The following is a 12054-nucleotide window of genomic DNA, read 5'->3' as shown; positions in this document are numbered from 1 at the left end:
ACTGAATACCATAAAACTCTTCTCCCGTATAACAAATGTAAGCTTCCATAAATTATTTTGTCCTATATATCAGTAATATACTTAAGTGACTTTAATGCACTCTTGGATAAGCTAATTCTACAGTGTGACTTCAAACTTAAGCCTATATACATTTCATTAGAAACCAAATAATCTTCTAGAAACAAATATCTACACCAAACAGTTACAAGTTAAAGTTCAAGATAGGAGGGTGTGCCTACAATTAAAAGCATATTTCAACACATCTAATTTTTGAAATAAACTAGTCTCTAAGAAATAATAAAGCTAGCTGGCTCAGAAGTGAAAGCAGCTCTTCTATAAACTACAAACTAAATCAATCACATAGGGACAAAACATGAATGATTAAAATATATTGAATGTGTTAAATTTCTACACTCATTTATGAAATAAAATTTTAAAATCCAAAACTGGAACTGTGTTCATTAATTTAGATTTGAAACTCTTTTTATGATTTCAAATAAGTATAGGCACAAGAACAAATAATAATCCACATAAGGAAATATAATTTCCAACCTACCTACATTGCTCTCCTAAGTTACACACAAAAACTCCAGTCACAATTTCAAAATCTGTCTAGCCCACACCCTGCATTTCATCCTAAACCCACTCTATCTCACCATGCTCCCACATCACACTCCAAAACATCTGTGTCTACTTCCCAACATGTTGTACCACTACAGTTTGCTCTACACCTAAAAATGGGGGGTCTCCCTGCTCAATGGTCTACGGTTCCTAGGGATGCTAGGATTACTAAGAGATTCTTGCTATTTTTGTTGGTAAAACCGAATTATGTGGGTTACCAGTAAAATTGTTATTTTATATCATTTCAACCAAACTTAAGTTCTTACTTCCTAACCAATTTATAAACTCAAATGACAACCTAGCTCCAAAGGTGGCACCAAAACTGTCCTCTACACTATGCTGGATTAGAATACATAATCCTTATTATTCCACACTTGGAACTCTGATAACATACTATAATAATGGGAGGAGTCACTTTTTAATTTAGTATTAAATATTCAGAATATTCAGTTTTAACAAAAGTCATCATGACATTTTAGTTTCATATTATAAAGCTATCTCCATAAAATACCTGACAACCAGTACTTTAAAGGCTGCTTCACTTGACAACCTCTACTGAATGAAAATGGCTATATAATATGTAATTCAGAAGTCTAGCCAACTTCACAGGCAATGTATTTAACAATTCTGTGGTTTTAATAAACTTTGGGCCTTGTGCATGCTAAGCAAGCACTCTATCAATGAGCTATATCCCCAATCCCTTTTTGTATATTTTGAGACAAGATCTCTCTAAGTTATAAAACTGGCCTCAAACTTCAATCCTCCTTCCTCAGGAGGACTGCATGTAGCTGGGATTACAGACATGCACCACCATGCCTGACAATTAATGAGAACTGGGCCCCATGCTAGGTTTTAAAACACAAACAGTAAAGTTGTTTCCTTCATAAAATTCCCATTCTAGCAAAGATACAGATCATTATAAATATTTTTCTGCTTTTACATGCACATTTTAATAACATTAATTTTTAAAGGAAACAAAACTATACAAACATTATAATATAAATCCATAATAGCATTTTAAAAGACTGGATGATATAAATTGGGTTGGAGGAAAGAAATCTTAAATTCTACTTTCTAATGTTTAGTATTGACGTTATAGTATTTCAACTATTAAAAATGGATTCTATTTGTATTTGTTTAAAAGTTAAATCCAAAGTTCAAATGTTTGTGTCTATCTTTTGTCATCAACAATGCAATCAAAGTTAAATGGAAAAAAAAATTTTGTTACACAAGTTATATATGCCCATTTATAAATGCAAAGATTATTATTTTCCCTGATTTTTCTTTAAAACAGGAAGTTCAAGATTCACACAGAATCAAGAGTACCTGGGGCTGGGATTGTGGCTCAGCGGTAGAGCACTCCCCTAGCTCGGGCAGGACCCGGGTTGGATCCTTAGCACCACATAAAAATAAAGCATTGTGTTGTGTCCATCTACACCTAAAAAATAAATATTTAAAAAAAAAAAAAAAAAAGAGTACCAAACATTTTTGAACTAAAGAGCCTAATTCCAACTTTAAAAAAATCTTCAAACCAAATTTCTCCCTTCCACTCCAAATTCACGGAACTTCTATTATCCAGCTGTCTAGAGCAGTGCTTCTCAAAAACTAGCCACAGATTATTGAAGTTCTGTACAAAGTTTTAACCAGACCTCAATTATGAGCATGCAAATAGAATAAAAACCCAGGCTTTAATGCCTATTCCAACATATAACCTTCTATCTAAACTCAAAATCCTAGACATATTCTCTCCAATGAAAAAGCCCCTAAGATCCAAATTCAACACAGAATAAGCCCTCAACAAATTTTGTTAGCATCACATTTAAACATGTGCCTCGTTTTACCAGATTTTCTTCCAAGTCATTTCTTTTTATATCTTTGTTTCTACAATAACTACTCTAAACCAATCCTCAATCACCTAATTCATCAAGCACCTAATTTACTTCTTATTGTATCATATCCCAACTCCTCAACATGGGCACCAATGAACATTCCATAATATTCTACCACATAGTTATCATAGCCAAAACCATGAATAATGAGACTCCAGGTTATCATGGCCCAACTAGCACTTTTCCTATCCATGCCAAGGAAGTGAACTTACTAGCATCTTACTAGAGTACATGCCATTCTTTTTTACTTCTAAAAACCTTCCCTATTGGTTGATGTCTCTCCAGATTAACAAATTTCACGTGCAACTACAGTACATAATTGGAACTATATATTTTGGTATTGCATGTGCTCTAACAAAGTATGTTTTTTACTTTTCTTCTCACTCAACACCGTGGCTTCATGAGTCCTATCAGTCATAGACACACAGGAAACCCCAGTGTTTTAACAACTATGCACCTCTCAGACTTTTTGGTTGAAACTGTAACTTCAGAACAAATTTACCCAGTAGCAAAGGGGAACTACAAGACCTGTTCTCCAGCACTGAACCATAAAATAAATTTTAAAAAAGAACCCTGAAGTGTTTTACCCAAGCTAATTACACAGAATTGTCAATCTGAAAAGCAGACCAAATCAAAGTTGCTAATCAATTCTAAAATTTGGAATATATACCCCTATGATTTTTTTTTAAAGAGAGAGAGAGAGAGAGAGAATTTTTTTAATATTTATTTTTCAGTTTTCGGTGGACACAACATCTTTATTTTATTTTATGTGGTGCTGAGGATCTAACCCAGCATCCCGCGCATGCCAGGCGAGCACGTTACCGCTTGAGCCACATCTCTAGCCCCACCCCTATGATTTTTGAACTTGAGGGTTCAGATTTGAAAACAAGGTGTTCCTCTGTCCACAGCTTTCCTATTTAGATTCTTCTCCCCAATTAGTGTTTACACATGCCTCTCACAGAAAATTCGCGTCAGCAGCAACAGCCAATGCCTGCTTCACATATACCAAGTACATTGTTGGTACTCCATCTAGAATATATTTTAAACTAGTCCATTCCAAATATATATCCCCATGCAATGGTGAACACATGTACTCCCAGCTACTTGGGAGGCTGAGGCAAGAGGACCATTCCAGCCCATAAATTCAAGAATAGCCTGGGCATGGGGCTGGGGTTGTAGTCCAGTGGTACAGTGCTTGCCTAACACAAGTGAGGCACTGGGTTTGATCCTCAGCACCACATTAAATAAATAAATAAATAAAATTAAAGGTATCGTGTCCATCTACAACTAGAAAAAAAATCTTTTTTTTTAAAAAAAAGGATTTTTAAAATCCATCTCAAAAAAAGAATTACCAACAACTTTAGCAAAATTTTTCTAATCATTATAATGTAACACAATTAAAAGACAAGAGTAGTCAGGCACAGTGATGCACACCTGTAATCCCAGGTACTTGGGAGGTAAGACAAGAGGACTGCAAGTTTGAGACCCACCTAGGCAACTTAGCAGGACCCTGTATCTTACATAAAATAAAAAGGGCTAGAAGTATAGCTCAGAGGTAGAACACTCCCAGATTCAATTCCTAGCATCACAAAAAAAAAAAGAAAAGAAAGAAAGAAAAAGACAAAGGCGAATAGGTGTGGTAGTACATACCTATACACCCACCTACTTGGGAGATTGAGGCAGTATAAGGCCAGCCTGGGCAACTTAGACATTGTCTCAAAAAATAAATACATAAAAACGACAGGATGTAAAGTGGTAGAATACTTGCCTAACACTTACAAGGCCCTGAGTTCCATGCCTATTATCATCAAAAAAAAAAAAAAAGACAACGGGTGATAGCCCAGGGCATAGAGCACATGTTTAGCATATATAAGACCACAGTTTCAATCTCCAGCACCAACAAGAAACTGAACTTTAACACAATTTTTTTAAAAATCACCCAAATTTTCCTAATCACCCAAAATATCACTAGTTACTGTAAACAAACAATAAAACAGTATCAAAAACCTCTGTTATCTAACTTTCACTTGAGATAATACTTTTTCTTAATTTACAGTTTATATTCCAGTAGAGAATATAATTGGTCATTTTACAGTATGTTTAGTACAAATAATCTAATACATTAGTTTGAAACTAGAGTGCTCATGATTCAGATCTAGGACATGATCCACTTGCAACTAAATGAGTGTACATTTGCTATGTCTTCCAGGCTACTCATCAGTTTCTTTCTCTTCAGTCTAACCTGCCTCACTTTAAGTAGCAAAACACATTAGTACAACATCATTCCACTTAATAAGTATAAGCAACTTCAAAATTAAACTCTACAAAACAAACCAAAAAAAAAAAAAAGACAAAACTACCTAAACCCCGTGTACTTTATCTCATATAAGACTCAGAACTTATTTATTCCATGAAAATGTATCAAGTATTGAGTTTCCCCAAAGTTGGGGGGGGGGGAATACAAACACCAAATTAGAAGGTGAAATCCTCAAGTTCTGCAAGAAAACCAGAAAGAAAAAAAAAAAACTAATCAAAAAGTTCAAATGCTGCTAAAACTAATTATTAGAACAGCTGGACATAGTAGCACACACTTATAAACCCAGCTACTCTAGAGGATAAGGCAGGATGGTCACCAGTCTAAACAACCTAAGGAGACTCTCTCAAAAAAGTTTTTAAGGAAATTGTTTTAAAGGTCGAGGATGTAGCTCTGTAATAGAGTACTCCCAGGTTCAATTCCCAGTAATGAGGGTGGGGGTAAGTACACTCCATTAGAAAAAACTTGGAACAATAATAAACTACCAAGCTATTTCAACAGCTTCCGGAAAATAAACTACAAAAGAGCTCAGAAAAATAGCAGTTGTTCTCATTTACTAAACCATAATCATTTAAGAAAAGGTTAAATTCAGTGTTTTAAGAAAACAACAAACACATAATAATACATTTTAGTAAAACTGCCAATAAAACAGCCAAGGACTGGGGATGTATAGCTCAGAGGTAGAGCACTTATCTACAATGCACAGGCCCTGGGTTCAATCCCCAGTACCAGGAGGAAGGGCAGGAAGAAGCGAAGGAACGAAGAAAGGAAAGAAGGCAGGAAGGCAATGATGAGTTCAAAGCCAGCCTCAGCAATTTAACAATACAGCAAGACCCTGTCTCTAAAAAAATATAAAAAATGGCTGGGGATGTGGCTCAGTGATTAAGCACCCCTGGGTTCAATTCCTGCTACCAAAAAAAAAAGAGAGAGAGAGAGAATAAATTATAGGCTATTTTTATTTGCAGTGATGGGGATTGAACCCAGGGACTCATGCATGATAAGCAAGTGCTTTTACCAGAGTGACATCCTCAAACCACAGCCAAAATTTTAAGTCTGTTCCCAATGATTTGTTATACAGAAGTTTTCTCAACCTGACCCTTCTGAATCTGAACCTGTCTTCTCCCCAACAATATTAGAAAAATGTGGCTTATTATTGAATTTATTGTTCTATTTTATTTCCTGAATTTCAAAAGAGTTGACACTTGTATCCCAAAAGAGAAAAGGCGAAGTTGGTTTTTATTTTTTTTCAGTGGTTCTCATCCCAGCAGAAAAAGAAATGGTTTCTTATTTCTCTTTAAGATAAAGAGGTATGGGCTGGGGCTATGGCTCAGTGGCATGTGAGGCACTGGGTTCAATCCTTAGCACCACATAAAAATAAACAAATAAAGGCATTATGTCCATCTACAACTACAATTAAAAAAAAAAAGATAAAGAGATATGATGTGGGCTGGGGTTGTGGCTCAGCGGTAGAGTGTTTGCCTTGCACGTGTGATGCCTGGGTTCAATTCTCGGCACCACATAAAACAAAATAAATGAATAAAACTATAACAAAAAAATAAAATATTAAAAAAAAGAGATATGATGTGATTACAGTCATCATTTTTGGTTTTACTTAAAGAATCTCAAATTGTTATTACATGTTGAATATCCCTTATCTGCACTCCCTGAAACCAGAAGTGGTTCACATTTTGCCCAGGGGCAATGGCACACACCTGTAATCCCAGCAAGTCAGGAGGCTGAGGCAAGAGGATCAGAAGTTTGAGGCCAGCCTCTGCAACTTATTGAGACCCATCTCAAAAAATATAAAAATGACTAAGGATGTAGCTTCCATGGTAAAGCACCCCTGGGTTCAATTTCCAGTATCAAAAAATGGGGAGGGAGTTCTTAATATGTGCAAAAGTATAAAATCCAAAATGCTTCAATTTTCAGATTAGGGTAGTTCAACCTGTATTATGGAAACATGTATTTTAAAAATATCTAAAAGGGCTGGAGTGTAGCTCAGTGACAGAGCACAGGCCCTGGGTTCAATCTCCAACAATGCCCAAAAAAAAAAAAAACAGAAAAACTAATAACCTAGTGCTGTATAAAAAGTACTATAGGTGTCATGATGTTTATTAATACATTTTAAGAATACAGAAAAATGAAAAATACAAAAAGTATTAAAAGTTGGATAAGAAGTCACAGTAAAAAGGACATTTTTAAATAATGCCATCTATGCAAAAATGAAGCTGAAGCAGATATGAACATGCCCACAGGACCCAAGCAGATAACAAAAATGAGTAAAGTAGGCCAGGTATATCGTAAGCAGCAATGATGGGAACTACAATGACTGGTACATATATACCCAATTCAAAGAGGGCAGCTCTGGCCCTACTACTTAGCCCCAGACAATTGAAATATATAGTTCAGTAGAGTCAGGATTTCCAAGGCTTCTCCAACAAATGCACAAATTCACAAATTTCACTGAGAAACTTTCTGATTTTTCAATGCTGATCACTAGTTGAAACTTAAAGACACTGCAAAAAATAAAATAAAAACATCTCTAAGGCAGTTTAGTCCAGAGGTGACATCACCTTTGAGCTTGTGTGAAACTACTATCAAAAAGGCATCAGGAAAAGATTAAGATGACATAAAGAATCAATCAAATACAAATTAATAGATGAGCAATAGAAAGTCTAGTAGAGAAAGAAGAATAGGAGAGGGGAGGAAGGGGAGGAAGAGGAGGAAGAGAACGGGAGAGGGGAGGGGGGAAGAAAATAAGGGTAGGAGGATCATGAACTGAAATAGATTTCCATGCATGTATGAGTTTGTTGGGGTGAACCCAACTACTATGTATAATTACAAAACTTTAATAATAAAAAATAAATAAATAAATTATTTTTAAAAAGGCATGAAGGGGGGCTAGGGTTATGGCTCAGCAGTAGAGCACTTGCCTCGTACATGCAAGGCCCTGGGTTTAATCCTCAGTACCACATAAAAATAAACAAATAAAGTTATATTATTTAAAAAAAAAAAAAAAAAGGTATGAGTGGCCAGGCATGGTGATGCTCGCCTAGAATCCCAGCAGCTCCAGAGACTGAGGCAGGAGGATCACAAGTTCAAAGCCAGCCAGCCCCACTATGGCAAGGTGCTAAACAACTCAGTGAGATCCTATCCCCAAATAAAATACAAAATAGGGCTGGGAATGTGGTTCAGTGGTCAAGTGCCCCTGGATTCAATCCCCAGTAACAGAAAAAAAAAAAAAAAGAGCATGAGGGAGCAATATATTAAAAAAAAAAATTAAAAAATAAAAAAAGCTAGGCTTTAGCTGGGTGTGTGATATGCACATATAATTTCGACTCTCAGTAAGCTGAGGCAAGAGGACCTGGAGTTTGAGGCCAGCCTGAGCAACTGAGACCCTGTCTCAAAATAAATTTTTTTAAAAAAACTGTGATATAGAGCTGGGGCTGTTGCTCAGTGGCAGAGCACTTGCCTAGCACTTGTGAGGCACTGGGTTCAATTCTTAGCACCACTTAAAAACAAACAAAATAAAGGCATGCTGTTCATCTACAGCTACAAAAAAAGTATTTAAAAAAAAAAACTGTGATATAGCTCAGTGGCAGAATGATTGTCTATTATGTGTGAGGCCCTGGGTTCAATCCCCAGTACCACAAAAACAAATAAATAAATAAGCAAGCTTAGGCTTTGAGGTCCCACTGGCTTGGGTATGAATGTCTTATTTCACCACTTAGTGGCAGATGATGCTAGATGAACAATCTGATTCTTCAAGCTTTTTTTTTCTATTGTAAAATATCACCTCCCCCAACTATTGAAAAATGAAAATACTAACAATTTCAGGCACATAATACAAAACAGACATCATAGAAACGTCCCTTTTACCCTCTGCCCAACCCTCTTTAGGAAAATTTTAAAGAGTTAAGCTAATACACACCATTGAATGGCTTAAGTTATTAAAAGTACATCAGAAAACTGAAGTGTCTGTCATGCCTATCTCCCCTCAACCCCTAACAGATGTCTTGTACTTACAGAACATACTCTTAATGTAGGACACATTGAAATGGGTTTTGTTAAGATGACAGAGCTAACTGGACTCTCAAACTCTAGTTTAAAATATAGAGGCAGAGCGCCTTAAAGACAAAACACCTGTGTCTTTCATTAATCCCATAGACTCATTTGCTGGCAGAAGTCAGAAAACTAGCTTAAGCTTAAACTTTAATGCTTTTAATTCTTTTGCCCAAACTTCCAGAAAGCTTATTTTTATAAAGTATATAGTATAGAGCAAAGCACTTACACCAGATTTTTAAATATAAAAACATGTCACACTCCAAAATTAATTTCATGGATCACTTAATCAAGCCAAAACATTATGGGATTAATTTACTGTTACAACTAAAATACCTTTTGACTTCTCAAACACACCATGAAATTTTTAAAGAAAGATGTTAACTCCCTGTATATCTGTGTTAAAAAAGTAACATGCAGCCTGATACAGAAGCACACGCCTTTAACCCCAGCAACTCTGGAAGCTGAGACAGGATTGCAAATTTGAGATCAGCCTAAGTAATTTAGCAAGACCTGTCTCAAAATTAAAAGGGCTGGAAATGTAACTCAATGGTAGAGCATGTGTAAGACTTGGGGTTTGGGTTGTGGGGGCAGGTAAAAGGCTCCAACCTGCATTCCCTGCTACTGAGAAGGCTGAAACAAGAGGAACAAAAGTCTAGGAATTCAAAGCCAATCTGGCACACATAGGCTCAAAAAAAAGTAATATTCACACATACATAAAAATTATTTGAGCTATAGCTAAACAGTTCCAATGAATTTCTAATGTGGTTACAAATAATTTAAAAAAGCATTTTTATGTATACATTTGAGTGCATGTCTACATATTTTGTGAACTCTAGAAATGTTACTTTATGGTCCTACAAATACAACACAGGATGAGATATGCAAGAATGGACAACATCAGGAAAGTTTAGGATTCTAAACACTTTTAATTCTCACTTTCAGCTTCCCACTTCTCAATTTCAGTCATATGTAGAAGAAAAATTTCACACATAACAGAGATTGACATACTGTAAAGGGGAAAGCAACTAGCAAGAGTTTATTAAGTACCTGGAAATGATTTATACTTTAAAGTTAAATCTGTATTTCCACTAACACTTCTAATTTTATACAAACTTATTTCTCTCCTATACTAAATCAAATATATATTCAATTTAAATGTAGTCTACAAATCATAAATATCTAACAAACTTGAACATATATAGCTCAGATCAATAGATAAAATTAGTACAATAAAATCAAAAACATATCCATGTTCTCAAAAGTTACAATTTTGAAAATTTCAAAATAAAACTTTTCTTAGTTTTTTGAAAAAATTCTTAACAACATCAAAATTTAACATTTTAGCTAGGCACAGTGATAATTGTAATTACCTGTAATTCCAGCTACTCTGGAGGCTGAGGTAAGAGGATTACAAATTTAAAAGTTTAGCCTGGACAATTTAGTGGAACCCTGTCTCAAAATTAAAAAAAAAAGGACTGGAGATACAGCTCAGTGGTAGAGCAGTTGCAAACCAAGGCCCTGCGTTTGGCATGGAAACACGCCTGTAATCCCAGCAATTTGGGAGGTTGAGGCAGGATGGAAAGTTACAGGCCAGCCTTGGCAACTTAAACTTAGCAAGACCCAATCTCAAAAAATAAAATAAAAAAGGCTGGGCATGTAGCTCAGTGGTAAAGCGTCCCATCAATCCAGAGTACCAAAAAATAAAGTGTCTCCTGTTTTGTGTTTATTAGCTCATAGAGAAGTGTCTTAACTCCTGACTACAATCACAAAAAGTGAGAACAGCCAGTCAAGTGATTTTTGTTGGAAGTCACATTTAGAACAGAAATACAAACATTAAATGAAAACGCCCTTACAAAGGGTTTCCAGATTGGATCCTTTTTAAAAGTACACGTCTATTAGCAACTTTTAACCTAAAATTTACACCTAACAAACTACAACAGACGGCTGCCTACACAGCACCACTCTCAGACTAAGCAGAATATATGACAAATAAACTTAGCCCTGCAGTCATTAGTGAAAGGGACAAAGAAAAGAAACAATTCGCTACAAAAAATATTAAGCTACAGATAGACACTCATCCAAAGCATTCATGAAAAGTTTTCATGCTTTTAAACATACTTTAAGGCTTTTAAGTATACTTTGGGACAAGTCAAAAAGCATACTAAAGTAAAGCGTTTTAAACAACAGAATAATGCCACTGGTCCTAGGAAATACTGGAAATAAAAATCATTGTCTTCAGAAACTCGAGTCATCCGGAAAGAGTACAGACTTTCAGCGAAATGTAACTCCAATTTGTAGGGGGGAGGGGGCACTGTTTTGACAATCCACAGACTAAACAGTAAGTCTACTCCACCTGAGAGTTGAAGAAAACTCTTGGAGTTGGGTCACCCAGGATCTTCCTTGCATTCTAAGACACCCAATCCAGCCCACAGATCCAAGAACATCCCTAAACATACTACCCCTACCAAACCCTTTCCCTTGGGCGACAGAATGTTTTCACTGAACGCAAACACACCCTCCTGCGCTCTCTCCAAACACTAGGGCACTCAGTGCAGGGCAGGAGGGACAGCCCAAATCACTCTTGCCGGAAAAGCGGAAGATGACTGCTACACTCCACGGGCGGCCCCACTGCAGAACGGGGTCGGTCTGGATCGCCGCGCTGGGTTAAGAACAATACAAGAGCCCGACCGCAAACATCGCCAACTTCCCCGAGTCTGCGCGGCGGTGCTCCTCCGCGGAGCGGACTCCGGAACCGGCCACCCGGCAGGGGCTGGGGGCTGGGGAGGAAGGTGAGGAGGGTAGCGTTGAGCGAGGGCGGCGAGGACCGCCAGCCCACGGCAGCTGCCTGTGCCGGCGCCCGCCCGCAAGCAGGTTAGAAGGATGCAGCGCCGGCCTGGGCTCCGCAGCTCTCGCCTGGCGACCCGAATCTCCCGACTTCGCTTCTCTGGGAGGAGGAGACTGCCACCTCCCGCAACGCCGGGGCGGTGGGGGCGGGGAAGGCCTCGCCGGAGGCACCGAACCGTCCTCGGCCCGCCACTGAAGGGAACGCGGTCGGGGCGCGGGGGACAATAGGGAGCGGGGAGAGCGGCGCGCCCGAGTGGCGCCGCCGGCCGGCCGGGCTGACGTGACGCGCCCGCCGCACGGCGCGACTGGGCTCCGCTCAAC

At 37.7% G+C, this 12054-nt stretch overlaps 1 protein-coding gene across 1 annotated transcript in view; it reads right to left on the bottom strand.

The window, feature by feature from the left end:
• Positions 1 to 11924, bottom strand: part of Adam10 (ADAM metallopeptidase domain 10) — a 155392-nt gene extending 143468 nt beyond the window's left edge. Inside the window, exon 1 of the mRNA XM_048792959.1 lies at positions 11405 to 11924. The gene's annotated coding sequence lies outside the window, so the exon portion shown is untranslated. The remainder of the gene's footprint in view (positions 1 to 11404) is intronic.
• Positions 11925 to 12054: the final 130 nt, after the last annotated feature.

Source organism: Marmota marmota, unplaced genomic scaffold (genome assembly GCF_001458135.2).
Source record: "Marmota marmota marmota unplaced genomic scaffold, marMar, whole genome shotgun sequence".
Lineage (NCBI taxonomy): Eukaryota > Metazoa > Chordata > Mammalia > Rodentia > Sciuridae > Marmota > Marmota marmota.
Note: the sequence above shows the minus strand (reverse complement) of the source record. Positions and strands in the feature narration are given on the sequence as shown.